At 37.0% G+C, this 21,471-nt stretch overlaps 1 protein-coding gene and 1 long non-coding RNA gene across 5 annotated transcripts in view; one reads left to right on the top strand and one right to left on the bottom strand.

Moving 5' to 3' along the window:
• Positions 1-21,471, bottom strand: part of LOC106871386 (uncharacterized) — a 528,345-nt gene that overhangs the window by 75,417 nt on the left and 431,457 nt on the right. The window lies entirely within an intron of this gene.
• The window catches only part of LOC149134169 (uncharacterized), an 80,498-nt gene continuing 66,240 nt past the window's right edge, over positions 7,214-21,471 (top strand). For both annotated transcript variants that reach the window (XR_016243143.1, XR_016243142.1), the window contains exon 1: positions 7,214-7,519. This is a non-coding gene — a long non-coding RNA (uncharacterized LOC149134169). The remainder of the gene's footprint in view (positions 7,520-21,471) is intronic.

The following is a 21,471-nucleotide window of genomic DNA, read 5'->3' as shown; positions in this document are numbered from 1 at the left end:
TATTTCACCTGTACACTACTGTAATGATACAGAAATCTCTAGTTATCAATCCGCCACAAAATTTTCTCCCTCTCTTTTTCTCTCTCTCCTGCTACACTCTCCTTCCATGTTCTCATACTGCTGTGTATACATACATACATACATACATACGCACACATACATGGCATACCAGCCTACTAAGTAGAGTGCAGTATGTATGCTAACTCTGTTCTCATAGAAATCCACATATCAAACGAGATCCCCACCTGTTGAACGCGTAGACGCATAGAAACAATGTTAACTCGTATTGTGTCCTACAAAACCTATTCACGTTACTGCTGTAATTTAACCCAAGGTTTGCTTTGACTGAATCTGACCTATGATCAAAACTTTTCCAGCCGTGACCGTCTTGTCTTTTTAAAAACAGTAGACAGCGATTTTCTTTGGAACAATTTGGCTATTTCCAGCGACCACCAAGAGGCTTCCAAGACCTGAATGTAGTAGTAGTAGTAGTAGTAGTAGTAGTAGTAGTAGTAGTAGTAGTAGTAGTAGTTGCTGTGTTGTTGTCATCGTTGTTGTGACTGTAGTCACAACAGATGACTTCGGGTCAGACTCTGTCGAGCAGATCTATGACCAAAGGCGTTCTAGCCGCGACCAGCATATCAGGAAAGCAGGACTTCATTATCCAACGGGCTCTTTTGTAACACAGGCAATATAAGGCGTAATTTGAACGAATTTGGCAACGTTTTCTAGGTCTTTTAAGTGGTCACACATAGGAACCCTTGCTGTTGTTTTGATGCGTGAATACACAACAGCAATTACTACTACTACTACTACTACTACTACTACTACTACTACTACTACTACTACTACTACTACTACTCATGCCAATGATGAACCTCGAGATACGAGAAGTAGCAGCCAAATCTCCCTCATTGCAGGTCCTAAGTATATTAAATAAAGGAAAGACAAGCTTGGATAAAAAATAAGATAGGATGGTCACCTCTGCAAGACCCAAGTGATCATAGGTTTTTTTGCTTAATCAGGACTAACCTGGGGTTAAACGATAACAAACACATTATAACTGCTGTTGCTAGTAGTAACCGTTACCATGTTACTGCATCGATTACACAGTAGTTGTCAACCAAGATATTAACTAGGGTGCCCGTCACAATATCAAAATAATAATAATAATAAAGATAATAATAATAACGATAATAATAATGATGATGATGATTATGATGATGATGATGATGATTATTATTATCATGATGACGATGATTATGATGATGATGATGTCAACAACGACAAGGATGACGATGATGACGATGACGATGACGATGATGATAATGACGACGGTGACGATGATTTTAATGATGATGTTGATGATGATAGTGGTGGCAACGGCGACGGTGAGGATAATGATGACAATGACGACGATGACGACGACGACGACGACGACGATATTGAAGAAGATGATGGCGGCGACGACGATGAAGATAATGACACAAACGATGACGAGGACGATGATGGTGAAGATGATGACGACGATGATGATGATGATGATGTTAGTGACGATGACGATGAGGATAATAACGACAACGATGACGAAAATGATGATGATGATGATGATGATGATGACGATGACGATGACGTAGCCGGCGACGTCGCTGCTGCCAGCGATGATGATGACAGATGACGACAATGATGAGAAGAATAATCACAGTGACGACGGCGAGAATGAGGAGAATGAAATTGACGATGATGATGATTATGATGATGATGATGATGATGATGATGATGATGATAATTCTATCTGTTGACCACCAGGACGACGGATAAAGGAGACATTGCTGAGACAGGTTACAAAAAGTATTGAGGGTTTGCAGAATCCCGCTCCCCGCCCTGCAACGAACAACAACAAAAAACCAAAAAAAAAAAAAAAACCCAACAAAAACGGGCATACGAAAAAAGGAAAGAAATATAAAAAAAATACACCATATACAAGTATATGATATAGTCTAAGAAGAAGAGGACTTTCCCCGAGGTTTGAACCAAAGAAGTTACCCAGATCCAAGATCACAAGAATTACAAAGGGCAAACACCTTCTCTCAATAGTTAGTCTTCGACCTGTAGGCACATGTTGAAAGTTGACCTATTCGCTGATGACATGTTTTGTCACTCACCTTTTAATCAACCGCCCTCACCTGCTTTTCCTAGTGGAACTTCAAAACAAGTCGACGAGGGCTCTAACTCAACAACAACAACAACAGCCAGAATAATGGTTTCAAATTTTGGCACAAGGCCAGCAGGTTCGGGAAAAGGTGGGTAAGTTGATTACATCGACCCCAATGCTCAACTGGTACTTATTTTATCGACCCCGAAAGCATGAAAGGCAAAATCGAGCTCGGCGGTGTTTGAGTTCAACAACAACAACAACAACAACAACAACAACAACAAGACCAGTGATTTCAGGTGATGTGGAGTGGACGAGAGGGTTAGTCGATATCATATACTTCCATATTTGACTGGCACTATATTTTTTTTATCGACCCTGGAAAGATGAAAGACAAATCTGACCTCGGCGGAGATTTGAGATCAGAGCACAAATAACCGAAAGAAATAACGCAAAGTAATTTTTTTTTACTCGATGGTCTAATGACGATGATGATGATGATTTCTTATGTTTGCCACAGGGGGTGTCAGCTGAGCAGTACATTACAAAGATAGGTAACAATTTGTGTGTGTGTATGGGTGGTGTAGTGATGGTGGTGATTACATAAGATCGGGTGGGCGAAACGTGTGTGAAGGTAGGAAGAAATGAGATGCAAAAGTCTACGATAGTATATATAATATATATCAATACATGGATGAAGTATTCCCCCTGATACAGGAGAGCCTTCAACTAGGTTCTAACAAAACGATTGTTTAATAGGTTTAGCCACCGTCATTTATATGTGTATATGTTGTGTTTGTGTGTGTACAGGTGTGTAATAGTGAGTCGTAATGTATATATTGTATATAAGTGGACAAACGAAAGAAACTCAGCACATTTTATGAGAGTTAGGGTTATAAGTTTGTTATTATTCAAAATAGTTTGATTCGGTCCCCAAGGGCAGAAAAATAAACTGTTACATATCTATCTATCTATCTATCTATCTACCCATAGTTTAGATAGATAGATAGATACCTACATACATACATGCACACATATATACACATATATACATTCACACACACACACACACACACACACATACACATCAATGAAAAGAACCTGTTACGTTCCGTGTGTTCTATGATACTAGATGACACTAAGCATTTTTTATGTATAATATCTTGGGGACCCGATTGCCTAACTACGCTCGTGGATAGTCAAGTCAGCTCCTTAGGTATATATATATATGTATATATATATATATATATAGATAGATAGATAGATTGATATACCATTAATTCAGCCCGCCTATTTACAATGTCACTATATCATCGTCACAGTAAGTACTTGCCCTCTACTAACTCTGCTACTTGGTATGACTAGCTCCATAACATCCCGACTACACAATTATTACCATCAAACACATCTCTCTACTTAGGGTCGGGGCACGTTCTCAGGACCAGGTGTGAAATGATAAGTGCATAAGAACCTATAAAGGGAACATATGCCCTGAGAAAAGTAACGAATATTAAAATTCATAGTTACACAACTTATAAGAATTTACGCCTGTCCGTCTCTCTCGTCTATACACCTGTGGCAAATAGAAATGGCAAGCTGGCGGAATCGTTAGTACACCGGGCGGCTGTCCTTACATTTTGAGTTCAAATTCTGCCGAGGTCGACTTTGCTTTTCCTCCTTTCGGGGGTCGATAAATTAAGTACCAGTCGAGTACTGGGGTTCGATGTAATCGACTCCTCCTCCTCCCCCCACAAATTTCAGGCCTTGTGCCTATAGTAGAAAGGATCATTATTATTATTATTATTATTATTATTATTATTATTATTATTATTATTATTATTATTATTATATTGGTGTTTGCATACTTCGTCAGCTGGCTACGACAAATTTGGATGCAGGTGAAATTTCGCACGCGCACTCGAGGACTTCCCCGCCCTGTTTTAAAATGCTGACATCAGTTTACTTGACTAACTGAAATTAAACGAACGCTTATCATTAGGGCCACCACACCACCACCACCACTACTACCACCACTACTATCTACTACTAGCACTATCAATATTGTATTAACATCATATCACCACCGCATTCCGTCACAGGGAAGTCTTTGTGTCTTTGCTAGTGAAAAAAAACAACATAAACAGACGAATTACCATCAAACTACCTTAAAGAATGGAAGGACAAGTCGCATAATGTAATCTTCAATACTTCTAAATGGAAAATATGGTGACTGCTTTGTTTGGTTGTAGGACAGCTTGGTCAAGGTTGACCTGGAGCTCAACAACAACAACAACAACAACAACAACAACAACAACAACAACAACAACAACAACAACAACATTACCAACGGTGGTGACGACGACTACTACAACAAAAATAAAAAGAATTTCAACTATTGCCAGTGTATCTAACAGAATTATAACAACCACAGCAATGTCACACAGACTTTAGGTCTTCTCAGTTAAATGTTTGTTAACCGTTTTCTGCGATGTGTATATTTAAGATTGGGGGTGGGGGGTTGAAGAAGAATGAATATAAGGAAGACAAAAAAAAAAAAGAATGAGAAAGGGGGAAAAAAGATATGGCATACGTATATGTATGTGCCTGTATCTTTGTCTGTGTGTGTTATTTAATATCCTTATAAATACATAAATACAATCAAGCAACATTATTTCACATGTAAATTTGACTATTATATCGTTATAAGAGGTCCTAAGAATGGAAATCAATGACGTGTGTGTGTGTGTGTGTGTGTGTGTGTGTGTGTGTGCACGCGCGTATGTGTGTGCTTCTCCTTTAATCTTTTAATTTCTAGTTCTTCTCCCACCCACCCATCTATCTGTGTCTCTGTGTGTCTCCGTGTATATGCCTATATATATATATATATATATATATATATATATATATATATATATATATATATATATATATATATATATATATATGTATATATATATATATATGTATATATATATATGTATATTATATGTATATATGTGTGTGTGTGCGTGTGTGTGTATACACACACAGACATACACACATACATATATATTCCTTGGTAAGCACAGTTCTACCTACCTCTGATGACCACCCATCGTCCGTTAGCAATACCGGTCGATATGAAGAGGAGGGCCGCCACAGTGGCACATACTCCAAACAGCCGGAACGGTCTCCAGAGACGTGCTTCTCGGAGGTAGAATTCCTCACCGAATTTCCGTGGGTCCGTTGTGGGCTCCTGGGTCTTGAATTTCAGGAAATTTTTCATCCTTTGACCGACTCGAGATGCCACTTTCCCAAGTTTTCTTTAGAAATATCCACATTTTCCGTCTGCTACTGCCATTTAAGCGCAGAAGGAAACAGAACGAGTGATTATGACAGCCAGAGAGCAAAGGCGAGCGCGCGCAAGTGTTTGTATGTGTGTGTGTATGCGTGTGAGTGCGAGAGAGAGATAGATAAATAGATAGAGAGAGACAGAGAGGGAGAGAGATATATATATAGAGAGACTGAGTATGAAGGAATGGATTGGATTGTATAGATGTGTGTTTGTGTGTGAATGTATATATATGTGTATGAGTGAGAAAGGAAGAGAGAGAAAGAATAAGTTACAAATAATGGATGTGCATGCGTGTGTGTGTGTGTGAGAGTGTGAGTGTGTGTGTGTGTGTGAGTGTGTGTGAGTGTGTGTGTGTGTGTGTGTGTGTGTGTGTGTGTGTGTGTGATATGTCTGAATGTTTTTATGAACGTAAGAAAGAAACAGAAAACGAAAGTCAGAGAGTGAGTTAGAAAGGATGGATTAGAGTGTGTGTATGTTTGCGTGTGTACGCGCGCGAGTGTGCACGCGTGCGCGCGTCTCAGTGAGTGACTGAGCGAGAGAGAGAGAGAGAGTGAGAAAGAGTGGGAGAGAGTGAGAGAGAGTGGGAGAGGAGGAGAGAGAGAGAGGAATAGCGAAAAGAAAAAGGTCAGAGTGAAAAAGAGATGTGTATATGTTTATGACTGTGTGTAAGTGAGACACAGAAAGAAAGACAGACAAAGAGAGAGAGAGAGAGAGAGAGAGAGAGAGAGAAAGAGAGAGAGAGAGAGAGAGAGAGAGAACAAGAGAGGAGAGAGAGAAAAAGAGAGAGGAGAAAGAGTGAGTGAAAGAATGTATAAGATGAGAATGTGCGTGTTTTCGCATCTAGGTGTGTGCGTGTGTGTGTGTGTGTGTGCGTGTGAGTAAGAGAGAGACAGAGAGAGGAGGGAGAAAGTGTTAGAGAGGATAAGAGAGAGAGAGAGAGAGAGAGAGAGAGAGAGAGAGTGCGTGTTTATATAAAAGTTGTCAGAAATAAACAGAAGTAGAGCGAATGAGAGACAAAGATTGTGATAGAGGGATAGATTGGTAGATCGATATATATATATATATATATATATATATATATATATATATATATATATATATATATATATATGTATATATATATATGTATATAGAAATATAGAGGTAAAAAGAATATGTAATATGTGTGTGTGTGTGTGTGTGTATGTATGTGTGTGTATGAAGTGAATGAGAGTAGACAAAAGTGTCTCGAAGTAAAAAGGTGAGCGTAAAGGAGGGAATATATGTATGTATATGTGTGTACGTGCGTGCGTGTGTGTATATATATATATATATATATATGTATATGTGTGTGTGTGTGTGTGTGTATAGTATGAGAGAGAGAGAGAGAGAGAGAGAGAGAGAGGAGGGAGAGAGAGAGAAATTAAAGAAGAAATAACAGCGACAGAAAATCGCGCAGATAGAAACAGTGTGTGTATGTGTGTGTTTGTATGTGTGTGCTTGTGTGTGTTGTGTGTGTTTGTATATGTGTTTGCCTTTGTGTTTGAGCGTATGTATGCGTCTGTATATAATGTATATATGTATTGTTGTATCTGTGGTCCTGCAGCGGTGGTGCTTTTATGTGTGTGTGTGTGTGTGTGTGTGTGTGTGTGTGTGTGTGTATGCGTGTGTGTTGTTGTGTGTTGCATTGGTGGTGGTGGTGGTGGTGGTGGTGTTGGTGGTGTTGGTGGTGGTGGTGGGGGTAAGCTATGAGTCTAGAACGTTCGACAGTTGCAGAGTTGGATTAGGACGAAGTGTTGCAGGGTGGTAACCATGGAGAAATTTCCTTTACTCAATCAAACAGCAGAAAAAACAGAAAAAAAAAAGATTGTCAGGTTAGTATTATAGGATAGAGAGACAGATGGAATGTGAGAAGAATGGAAAACGGAAAAAGAAGAAGAAGAAGAAGAAAGAGAAAAGAACAGAAAACGGTATGGAACTGGAACAGGAACAGTGGACAATGTTGATGACGATGGTGATATTGGTGGCGGTGGTGGAGACGAGAGAGCACGGTAAGTGTGTGTGAGAGAGAGAGAGAGAGAAAGAGTGGGGGGGAGAGGAGAGGGGAGAGAGAGAGATGCTGAGAGGTGTTTGTCACAGCAATCGTTCGCACACCGGACCCGATGATAGAAAGAGAGCGAGAGAATGGGTGTGGATGAGTGAGAGGGTGTATGTGCGGCAGAGATAGACAAAGGTGTGTGTGTGTGTGTGTGTGTGTGTGTGCGTGCGTGTGTGTGTGTGTGTGTGTGTGCGTGTGTGTGTGTGTGTGTGTAAGAGAGCGAGTGAGACCGAAAGAGAGAAAGCGAGAGAGAGAGAAGGGAACGAGGAGAGAAACAGAGAAAGAGGAGAGAGAATAAGAAAGAGAGACAGAAAAGAGGAGAGAGAAGAAGAGAGAGAATGGAAAGAGGAGAGAGAAGAAGAGAGAGAGAAGAGAAAGAGGAGATAGAAGAAGAAAGAGAGAGAAGAGAAAGCGGAGAGAGAAGGAGAGAGAGAGAGAAAGGAGAGAGGAGACAGAAAGAGATAGATAGATAGATAGATACATAGAGAGCTAGAGATAGATAGAGAGAGAGAGAGAGGGGGAGAGAAAGAGAGAGAGAGAGAGGGAGAGAAAGAGAGAGAGAGAGATGGGGCAGTTTGTCTCAGTTCGTACTCCGGAGGACCCGATATAAATGACAATAGTTCTGAAGAGAGCGAACGTGTGTGCATGTGTGTGTGGGGTGGTGGTGGTTGGTTGGTTATGAGGGTGAGTGTATGAGTGAAAGAGAGTGAGACCCATACTATAGATCATGGGTGTAAGAGAGACATGAAATGATAAATGATAGATAGACAGTCAAGGGGAAGGGAGAAAGTATACACACACACACACACACACACACACACACACACACACAAACACACATATATATGTATGTGTGTGTGTGTGTGTGTGTGTGTACGTGCGTGTGTGTGTGTAAACTGTAAAACGTCAAGAGGTACGAGAGGTGAATATATTTATTTAACCACTTGTCACCCATAGAATTACGGCCGTTTCACAGCCTTCATTATGTAATGATAATTTCAGCGTATAATTATTATTTTACATGTCTGCACTCATATGCGCGCTTATATGATGAAGGCTGCGAAACGGCCGTAATCCTCCTGACATTTTATTGTTTATAAATTCCTCATGAAATAATTTCACCGATCGGACCTTCTGGATTTCAGCTGCATGGATCTCTGGATTATACTCCTCCGTATTGGATTACTATGTTGTCTGTTAGCCGAATTCACAAGAGGAGCTTTCTGTGATAGCTACACGGTTCTAAGAATCCATATAATATACTAGAAACTTATGTATGTATGTATGTATGTATGTATGTATGTATGTATGTATGTATCTGTCTACCTGTCTGTCTGTCTACCTGTCTGTCTATCTGTCTATCTGTCTATCTATCTGTTTGTCTGTCTGTCTGTCCCCCCCTCTCTCTCTCTTTCTCTCTCTCTTTCTCTCTCTCTTTCTCTCTCTCTCTCTATCTCTTTCTCTCTCTCTCTCTCTCTCTCTCTCTCTCTCTCTCTCTCTCGATATATATATATATATATATATATATATATATATATATATATATATATATATATATATATATATATATATATATATATATATATATTGCATTTTATAAGTGTCAGTCAGAGTCCTCTCAGTTTTGCTGAGAAAGCAATTAAAAAAAATTAATTTAAATAAAGTTATAAGAGACTTTTTACACCCGAAAATAATATTTCTGCTAATATAATAAACAACTGTTGAAGAAACTTTAAATATCGACTACAAAGCATAAAATAAACATTTTTTATGGCGCACACAAATCATTCACAGTTATCTTTTAAACGTAACGTAATTTTATATTTTTCGGAAGAAAAATTTATTGGAAATATAAAAATAGTTTTAATTAACAATCATAATTTACGTGTTTTGTGTACAAGCAGACACGTGGATATAGTAATGGATAGCTAGTTCTTGCGTTCAAATTCCTTAGAATTCTTTCGTTTGTCTCTCGGATAGGAACATTTATTCTACGTGCATCAGTTCATCTTTTCACCAATATTGCTAAACTCCAGACGGACCCTGATCGAGCAGAACTAAGATGAAAGCCACTCCCATCTTAGGGTATGTGAACACTAAACAATTGCCCGAGGATCTCGTAGTTCTAGGAGCCAATTTCTAAGGGCCCAGTCCATTGGTTTGCTTAGATGCCTATAATGCTGCTAAGACGGCCCTGATCAAAACCAATTGTGATCACCCTGTTTAAATTAATGCATTGAACTTTTTGGAAAGATTAAAGCGTGAGAATGTGGTCAGAAGTTTTGTGGTTAAAACTAACTTAAAGCTTATCATGAAGGCGCAGGCGTGTGCGTGCATCTGGACGCAGTCAAAGCTGAGTATTTCAGAAGTTCGTTTCGCAATCTTAAGGATCCGGGTTCGATCTTCTTGCATGGTGTTTTGGACAATTGTCTTTTACCATAGCCTTAAACGAACCCAAATGCTTGTAAATGAAACTGGGTAGATGGAAAATGTGTGGAACACCATCGGATGGATTGTACCTGTGTCGCCCTGGTTCTGATTGAGGATTACATTAAGAGTACAAAAATACACAGCCACTTTTTATAGAATAATTCAATGAATAAGTAATTTCGTCGATCGAAAAACTGAATGTGGAAAAGAACAGCGATCCGTGTGCGCGTCTGTGTGTGTGTATGTGTGTGTGCTTGCATGTGTGTGTGTAAGGACGAGTAGATGAGTATGTATGTATATGTGTATATGTATTATATTTACATATGTTCTCGTCTGAATAAATGAATTAACTTAATTAACTTCTTGTTTCAGTCACAGGGCTGTGAACATGCTGGGGCACGACCTAGGATTTAGCCAAACAAATTATCTCCAATCGACCCCACTACTTGTTTTAAAGTCTGGTCTCTTTTGCAAACTGCTAAGTTATGGGGATATAAGCAAAACAAACAATGGCTGTGAAGTAGTTTAGGGACAACCCCCCACCTATATACAGTGGGCTTCCATAGTCTTTATCTATTAAATTCACTCACAAAGCATAGGTCAGTTCAGAATTAAAGAAGATGCTATGCAGTGGGACTGAACTTGAAACTACGTGGTTCCAAAGTGAGTTTCTGAACCACGTACCCATGCCTTTATCAAGATTGAAGAAGAATATTAATCCCTTTTGTTACCATATTTATGTTGACCTATTTGAAGGTGTATGACTCAGTAGTTAGAGCGTTGGGCTCACAATCATGAGGTAGTGAGTTCGATTCCCGGACAGGGCTGTGTGTTTTGTTCTCCAGCAAGACACTTTATTTCAAGTTGCTCAGCTGTAGAAATGAGTTGCGACGTTACTGGTGCCAAACAATACTGGCCTTTGCCTTTCCCTTGGAGAACATCAGTGGTGTGGAGAGGGGAAACTTGTATGCATGGGCGACTGCTGGTCATCCATAAAGAACCTTGCCCGGACTTGTGCCTCGGAGGGGAACTTTCAAGGTGCAATCTCATGGTCATTCATGACCGAAGGAGGTTTTTACACTTTACCCTGTGTATATGTATGTTTGATGTATGTTTGTGTTATCTATGTGTGTATATGTGTATGTGTGTGCGTGTGTGTGTGTGATTTTAAATAGATAAGGTTTCTTACATCAACGCGGACGAATCCAAAGTCATTGATGTAAGAAATCTCACCTGTCTAAAGATTTTACCTGATGATGGTGGATTATATGTTACGACATAATCTTCTATGGAAGCTTTTATAAAATTGTACCGAAACAACTGTCGTAAATGTTAAACACCATACTCAAGACTGAAAGACTGAACGGAAGTCACGACAAGAATGCTTCTTCCTGAAATATCAAATGAATGAATGGAGAAATAGGGCAAAGAACCCTTAAAGATAGTGTGATAATGTAAGATTTGATAGAAATACGTAACAATAAAAAAAATGCTTTGATTATAGGCCTGCAAAAGTGAGAGTTAAGTTGGGTTAAACTACAACAACAAGAACAACAACGACAATAATACACTATACCATATGATGTAAAGAAGTTGATAATCTTTTCCCTACAATGCAATAAAGTTCTGTGAAAGTCTGTGCAATCGCAATAAAAAAGCAGGTACAATTAAATGAATTTCAGCCAGTATAGCACAACAAACATTTACTGAACCTCTCCAGTGACCTCCCTTGATTGTCTGCTTCTCTACGTCTGTGTTCAAGTCTATCTATCTATCTATCTATCTATCTATCTATCTATCTATCTATCTATCTATCTATCTATCACATTTCTCTTTCTCTGTCTTGAATGCCTGTCGTTATTCTCTTTCTGTAATATTTAGAATGTCATATGTTTTCTTAGGGTCAACAAATTCGATTCTACCGTTTAAATATCATACGACCTCTCTATTGTTCTGTTTTTATTATAATATGTAAAAAGGTAGGTCACGTGTTAAGTAGTTCTTTTGTAGGTTGATTTCTTTCGAAGAATGAAATGACGGCAGGAGAAAGCAGTAGCTGTGCTGAGACAGATGAGAGAGAGAGAGAAAGAAAAAGAGAAAAAAGAAAGAGAGGGAGAGAGAGAGAGAGAGAGAGAGAGAGGTAGTGAGAGAGAAAGAGACAGAGGTAGAAAAGTTGAGAGACTATGATAAAAGAGAGATAGAGGGGTAAGGAACTGAGAGTGGTAGAAATGAGAGAGAAGGAGAGAGGGACGGAGAGAGGCAAAGAGAAGAAAAGAGAGAGATAAACATTCCTGTTTGATATCAGTGTGTGAATATGTTCATAGGAGTGTACGTGCGTGCATGTATGTATATATGCTTATGTGTGCGCGTGTATGTGTAACATATCAGGAAATTTAGAGGTGGAAACAAAATTTATTTGAGAGAAAGAAGTGATTCATACATACGTACATACATGCATACTTACACCCCCCCCCCACACACACATACACACATATGTATATGCACACATGTATATGCACAAGTATATGTATGCCTCTATATGATGCTTGTTTGTGTGTATTATTTATATTATTATATGATCGAACGCCACGCATCTTTCTCCAAGTAAGTTTTATCTTAATTATTACTTTGCGCACTCTACTACTACTACTATTACTATTACTTTCCTGTCTATCTCTCTCCCTCTCTTGTTCTTCATCCTTTCTGTTTTTCTCTCCCACCCTTTCCCTATTTTTATTTTCCTTTCACCGTTCCCTCTCTCTCTCTCACTCTTCCTCTTTGACCCTCTCGTCGCTGACACGTGACGAAAAGGATTCTTTCTTTCTATCTGCTGGCTTCTTTTAGAGAAGACGTGATTTTTCTGTCTCTTGTCTCTTCTCTCATTCACGTCTACTAGCGTTCAAAAAAATAATAATTTTTCTATCGTCTTGGCCTAACAGCCCCTATTGTTTGTTTTTACTGTCTCACTGTCCTGTTCTTGTTAACACTCACCCTCCGCAAAAAATTCCAAATTTTATTTAATTTGCTTTGCGGTAAGGTCTATTCCAACGAAGTCGCGTATTGTCCTTGCCTTCGAAACGCAGAGTAGATAGAACAGGGACAACTGATGAAGGGAAATATTCTTTATGTTGCATGCCTCGTTTCTCTGTTTTTGTTTCTCATTGTGTTTAACGTTTTTTTTGTGATGTCCTGTACCCATATATGCATGTATGTATACATATAGATGTAGGTATGTACATATATGTATGGTTATATGCATATGTTTATATATTATTTATATTATATATATAAATATATATATATGAGGACCTTACAAAATTTTTAAAATTAATAAATAGTATTCATGTCTCAATCCAATTCACTATGGAATTGAATGAAAAGGAACTCCCCTTTCTGGACATCCTCATAATTAAAGAAAATGAGACAGTTATAGCTGACCTCTTCTACAAGAACACACACACACACGCACACACGCACACACGCACACACACACACACACACACACACACACACACACACACACACACACACACACCAATATTCAGATTTGAGATCTTGCCATCCTTCCCATCCAAAAAGGAACATACCTTTTAATATGACAAGGCACATATACACAATAGTCACAGATGTTGTTAGACGAGAGAAACGACTGGCGAAACATAATACATTCCTTCAGAAACAAATATATCTCAACAAGTTAATTCAGCATGCCATAACAAAAACAAAGGAAATCCCGATCTCTACCTTACGGAGAAACACTCAGGATAGGTGTGAAAACAAAAATACAAATACAAATATACCCACAACCCTAAAAAGCACAACATCCTGCACTCAGCCCAAAGATACCACCCAATTGTACTTCAATCACCAAATCTCCAACGAATAATCAAAAAATCACAAATTATCAACAGTCGGAGACAACCACCTATTCTTAAGAGACTCCTAACAAAGGCGAGATTCACATCTGAAAAAGAAACGATGCAAGTAACCAACTGTGGAGACTCCGTTATGGGACATGGGAATTAATTGAGCAATGGGCAACCAAAAGACTTAAGAATGGGAAGGAATTAAAAGTGTATGCAAGCATGAATTGCAAAACAAAAATCCTCATCACATGTCTACCATACAATAAAAACTACATTGGGGAGACAGGGAGGGAACTGACCAGTCGTGAAAATGTGCATAAACAACAAATTAGGGATTCATCTCATAAGAATGTCCCATGCAGTCAACATCTAGATATCTGTGCAAATGGCAAATTTAAAATATTCCCATTTTACAAAATAAACGATGAAAATGTACAACCAGAAAAGACAAAAGAATACTTTATAAGAATTTTAAATCCGAAATTAAATCGAAAATAGCCAACGCTCCATATAATAAACAACGGTAAAAGAATATTTATGACCAAAACCAAAAGTCCGAAAATAAACCGGGAATAATAATACCACTACCACAAAAATAACAACTTCCTCTTTAAGAGCACGTGCGTTTGGAAAGGTTTAACGAAAGCGTTCACACACTAGAAAAAACTTCTTCCCCAAAACGGTTAGTCACATCTTTATAAAAGATTTCATAACATTTTTTGAAAATAATTTCACTTCAAATACCAGCATAATATAACCAACCTATAAGGAAAGATTGTTGTTGTTGGCACTCCGTCGCTTACGACAACGAAGGTTCCAGTTGATCCGATCAACGGAACAGCCTGCTCGTGAAATTAACGTGCAAGTGGCTGAGCACTCCACAGACACGTGTACCCTTAACGTAGTTCTCGGAGATATTCAGCGTGACACAGTGTGGCAAGGCTGGCCCTTTGAATTACAGGCACAACAGAAGCAGGAAGTAAGAGTGAGAGAAAGTTGTGGCGAAAGAGTACAGCAGGGTTCGCCACCATCCCCCGCCGGAGCCTCGTGGAGCTTTAGGTGTTTTCGCTCAATAAACACTCACAACGCCCGGTCTAGGAATCGAAACCGCGATCCCGTGACCGCAAGTCCGCTGCCCTAACCACTGGGCCATTGCGCCTCCACATAAGGAAAGATGTAGTGGTTAAAAGCACCACACAAATAAAGTCTTTGGCGATATTTGTTTTGCCGTCAAAACGGCAACGAACCATTAATCGGGCCATTGTAAATCAGTACTTAACTGTGCCATTGTTTTTACAAGTTACATTATAAAAGTGAAATACATATTACAAACCATCCAAATCAGTATTTTTCAACCATTTTCTCTATATGGTTCCCTTTGATTCTTGTTTTATTCTCCTGGATCCTCGTAAATATTTGATGTTTAAAAAATCTTGCTATATTTTTATAATTTAATATTAAGAATTGTATTAAAAAAATTTGTTAAAACATTTTATGTATTGTAGAAGTATAACCAATTTATTGGACAGAAATATTAATAACAAAATCTTATGTGGAAATCCCCGCAAGGGTCGTGTGGGTACCTTTTAAGGACCACTGATCTAAATTCTTTTTGATTAAAAAAAAATTACTGCAATTACTTACAAGTAAGCGTTCTAAAAATGTAATTCCCTAATTACGATCACGTAGGCTAGTCTCTCTTGAGTGCATATATATACATATATGTATATATTTACACACACACACGTTTATTTATATGACTATTGTGTGTGTGTGTGTGTGTGTGTGTGTGTGTGTGTGTGTGTGTGAGAGAGAGAGAGAGAGAGAGAGAGAGAGAGAGAGAGAGAGAGAGAGAGAGAAAGAAAGAGAATGTATGAAATCTGTAGTGACAACATCATCTCTAAAACCGAAATATTTAGAAATGTCGTCATGCAGACAAGTACTCACCAACCGAATAGCCCAACCACCGCTCTATATACTATATCAAAGAGACACTCTGTTCCGAAGAACGCTTTCCTTTCTGTTTGATGTTACAAAATACCACTTTCTTTTTACACCTCTTCCTTCCTTTTTTTTTTTTTTTTACTTCTCTTAGCTTTCTATATATAATGTCTCATTTGACCATATCATATTTGACCATACCATGAGCTGGTATACCACTATTCTCATACAGACCACCGGCTTTAATATGAACTCAACAGATACCGAGAAATTTACTGAATCGTGGATTTACATACACACTAGTGCAAGTATGGTCATTGTATACTTAGATAATCCACACCCATACCTCGTATAATGTTTACGCAATTTAAATCTTAACTGTTTCTATTCATATTAATTCTTCTCATATTATACTAAACAGGAGAGAATTTAACCAAGTAAACATCAGACGTATGAGTCCAACGTCACACATTTCGTCTCCTCTATCATGTAATCAGCATAATCTTAATTTAATTCTTTCTTTCTGATCACTGGATTACATTGGCAGCCATTTCTGTTTCGAATTAAATTTGAAGAGTGGTTAAAGATAGGTTTCTAATAAGGTTACGATCTTCCTACTTCATGCACGAAACAAACAGTAATCTGCAAATCCGTAGTTATGTCATATTTAGTATAAATTAACATTTTGCTTTTCCATGAGGGTTGTTTTCTAACACTACTTGCTGAATTATATAGCGCGAAACACTTATACGTATGTACATACAACTATAGTACATATGTTTTATATTACATATGTTTAATCATTAAAGTAGGAAATCTATACTTCAAAAAACATATTAATTTTTGCAAAATCAAGCTTATATACAAGACTATTCATTATATTCTCAAACTTTTTCTTACAAATTTTAATTTGTTCCCGCTTTTCATGTTATCTTCAAAGAATATAAAAGAAGTTTATTTAAAAGACCCGTTATGTATACTTACATACATATGTGTGTGCGTGTGTATGTGGGTGGCTGGAGGCGTGCGTGTGTGTGCACGTGTGTGTATGTGTATGTGTGTGCTTGCGTAATCTATATATATAAAAATGAGAATGTGTGTCTGTCTGTCTGTCTGTCTGTCTGTGTGAATCCCTAAAACTCGAGAACTACGCAACCAATTTCATTCAAATTTTACACATGCCTTACTTAGGGTTCCAGTTGTGTTTTAGTCAAAAAAATTTTAACTTCTTGCAGTGTTCGAGCCCACAGCAACATAATATCTCCTCCACTATTTAAGTATTACGTGTCAAAAGTGAAACAAAAACACTCATGTCAAATACTTTCACTTTAAAAATGAAACTATTCTACTAACTGAAACAATCACATTTCGATACTGTAATGACAGATACTTTCAGAGAGAGAGAGAAAAAAAAAAAAAAAAAAAAGAGAGAGAGAGAGAGAGAGAGAGAGAGAGAGAGAGAGAGAGAGAGAGAGAGAGAGAGAGAGAGAGAGAGAGAGAGATGTATATGTATACATATAGATGTATATGTACACGTTATTCCACTAACTGAAACAATCACATTTCGATACTGTAATGACAGATACTTTCAGAGAGAGAGAGAGAAAGAGAGAAAGAGAGAGAAAGAGATGTATCTGTATACATATACATGTATATGTACACGTATATGCATAGATATATATATATAGATATAGATCTATATACACACATGTATATGTATACACATGTATATGTATACACATGTGTAGATGTATATATATATATATATAGATGTACATGTAATATGTACACATATATACATATATATACATGCATACAGATATCTATACATATATACACCCATCACACACATACACATGCACACAAACACACACATTAGTCATTTGTTTTCTTATCCAAAACTACGTCAAAAGTACTGAATGGATCATTATGAAATTTGGAAATTATATTCTATGCATAACGGCCATAACTCCCATGAAAATTCATATATTTTTGATGTTGATGAAATTTTAACCCGAAAATAACAGATGAGCATTATTTGTAATTCAACGGTACAATAGTGTAAGACTACCCTTTCAGATATACTTACATTGTGATTTCTGCAATGTGGTGCATAAATTGTCAAGTAAATGAGACGCATCTTTGCCTCCGCTGATTCACTTAGTGTTGAGTAAAATTATTTCGTTGCAGACCTCCTTTGAGTCTTTTTATTATCACTGCGACACACATAGTCCCCAGTTGGTAACATTGATTTCAAGGCCTTCCCAGATGAGAGACTGGCATTCCACTTAATGTCTATGTTCCATGCTGGCATGGATTGGAGAGTTATTAATGTAGAAACATGGTATCGTAGCTACTAACAGTTGAGGGTTGCGTAGTCTAGACGGCGTTTTTAGATTTCATTATTCTCTTTAACCCGGGCAAAGCCGGGTATTTCTGCTAGTTATATATATATATATTACAAATATACAATATATATTTATAGGCGGTGCTCCAGCACGGCCGCAGTCAAATGACTGAAACAAGTAAAATAATAAAAGAATATATATATTCATAGATGCATTATATATATATTCACACACACACACACACACACAGACAAATATTTATAGCTATCAAATACATCACGTGTATTTTAAATGGATAGTTTTGTCAATATCTAAAGGTACTACAAATACAAATTTCAAATTGATTAGTATATAAGCATAACCTATGTATATATATATATATATATGCGCGCGCGTGTGTGTGCGTGTGTGTGAGCGTATGTTTGTGCGTGTGTGTGTGTGTACATACATGCATACACACACGCACGCACATATCGCATATCGTATTTGTTTCTCAAGATTCTTGATGTATAACAATGTTTAGAAGTTGGCATTGTACTTTCAGAAGAGGGTCTGTTGCCAAGTAAAACACGCTTTCTGCTTCCTGCTCATGTCTTAATTAATTGAATATCATTTCATAATATATCGTTACCGCTCTTTAACCATTTCGAGCATTACGAAAAGCAGAGAACTAATTGAAAATACAACTCGGGTATGGAGAAAAACTTTGAAATAAGTATTCAATTATTTAATTAAAAACGTTAACCATAATCAACGCGTGTTTTTTTGGCAAGGTAAATCTTCAAATATAAGTATATATATATATATATATATATATATATATGTATGTGTGTGTGTGTGTGTGTGTGTGTGTGTGTGTGTGTGTGTGTGTGACAAACGAAAGAAGGGCACTCAACACATTTATTGGGATTTACATTTATGGATCGAGACAGTTTGGTACTTGCTACTCTGAGTTTCAAGCGTATCGTTAGTCTTCGTGCTCAATGACCGAAAACTAACAACACGCTTGAAACTCAGAGTACCAAGCAGTTTGATTCAGACACACACACAGACACACACACACACACACACACACACACACACACACACACACACACACACACACACATACACACACAGGCGTAGGTGTGGTACGAAGCATGACTCTCAGCCACATGGTTCCAGTTTTAGTCCTACTACGTGACAGCACCTTGGACAAGTGTTTTCTACTATGGCGTCGGGTTGACCAAAGCCTTGTGACTGGATTTGGTAGTCGGAAACGGAAAGGCGCCCGTCATATATATATATACATATATGTATATATATATATATATATATATATATATATATATATATATATATATATATATATATATATATATATGTATATATATATATATATATATATATATATATATATATATATATATATATATATATATATATATATGTGTGTATATATATATATATATATATATATATATGTGTGTGTGTGTGTGTGTGTGTGTGTGTGTGTGTGTGTGTGTGTGTGTGTGTGTGTGTGTGCGTGTGTGTATATATGAGTGAGTGAATCTTTGTGTCTATATTCGTTCCTCCACCACCGCTTGACAACCAATGCTGGTGTGTTTACGCTTCGTAATGTAGCAGTTCGATAAAAGAGTCCGATAGACTGACAAAATAAGTACAAAAGTAAGGACAAAATAAGTACCAGGGTCGATAAATCGACTAAAAGTTCTTCAGGGCGGTGAAACAAGTAAAAGATAAAAGATAAGCGATGTATATTGAACAAAAACGAAAAGATCCCCGGGACCAGTGAACAACTGTTTAACTGAACTAACCAATTGAATTACCTGTTAATTGTTTAATCTGCTGAGATCTACCTGATCCTCTCTGTTTACAACGCGCACACACAGGCACCGACACACTCATAGACACACTCATGTATATATATATATATATATATATATATATATATATATATACGTATTTGCATTATTACATACGTACATGTGTACTTAAATACATGCCCACATACTTACATGTATACACATATACCTACATACATATTTACAAACATATCTGTTCAAACACACATGCACATAGATAGATAGATCGATAGATAGTCAGACAGAAAGGGAGAGGGAGAGAGAGAGAGCAGGAGAGCAAGACGGAGAGAGAAAGAGAAAGAGATGGAGAATACTAGACTGTTCGATAAATATATATATATATATATATATCTTGGTAGGTAAAAAAGAGATATTAATGGAAAGCTGGGTAATTAGGTCGGTAAGTAGAGTCACGGAGTATGAGTGAGAGAGAGAAACAGGGAGAAACAAGTGATATTGTATGAGAAAGATCGATTATTATTGAATATCAGATACACTCGTGATATTTGTATTATCCAACAGTATATCAGCTTTATGCAGTTTATTAGTGTAATGCACATAGATATGTATGTATGTATGTATGTATGTATGTATACACACACGTGTAAAATAAGTATATATTAAATGAACGTATGTGTCCCTTTGTGTCTATGTCGGTGCAGACATCTTATATATTAGATATGTATATATATATATATATATATATATATATATATATATATATATATATATATATATATATATATATTAGACATGTATATGTAGATGTATACACACATACATTCATACATACATATATATATATATTAAAAGATTAATACGGAAGTCGGAGTGTGACTTGAAGCATTTATTTGCACAACAATCGTTTCGGTTTTATTCTGCACTGCTCCCTAATGGGCGTGTAACCATGTAATAACACCAGGTGCAACGCACAGTACAAAAGAGCCTCGTCAAGTGACGTAAGATGCTTCACAAGTTCTCAGATTTACATTTTATTTTCGCTTCAAGTTATATGTAGATGGTGTGATATATATATATATATATATATATATATATATATATATATATATATATATATATATATATATATATATATATATATATATATATATATATATATATATATATATATATATATATATATATATATATATGTATATGTATATATATATGTGTGTATATATATATATATATATATATATATATATATATATATATATATATATATATATATATATTAATTATAGTTAGTTATAGGATTCATTTGACTCTAGGTGCATCAACACGTAGGGCGCCAGATCTGGCTAGGTACCAGTACATAGGGTTCACAGTGAGGTAGAGCAACCATGAGGTATCATGCGTTGGTAGTATATTTAGTTATGTAGATATGTAAGAACGAAGTCAAATTTAAACCGTAGGGCTGGTTCTGGGTGCGGCCTAGGTACAAAACTCAAA

The sequence above is a fragment of the Octopus bimaculoides genome, chromosome 9 (genome assembly GCF_046866305.1).
Source record: "Octopus bimaculoides isolate indiv1 chromosome 9, ASM4686630v1, whole genome shotgun sequence".
Classification (NCBI taxonomy): Eukaryota; Metazoa; Mollusca; class Cephalopoda; order Octopoda; family Octopodidae; genus Octopus; species Octopus bimaculoides.
The sequence above is the reverse complement of the archived record's forward strand: the minus strand, read 5'-3'. Positions and strand labels throughout refer to the sequence as shown.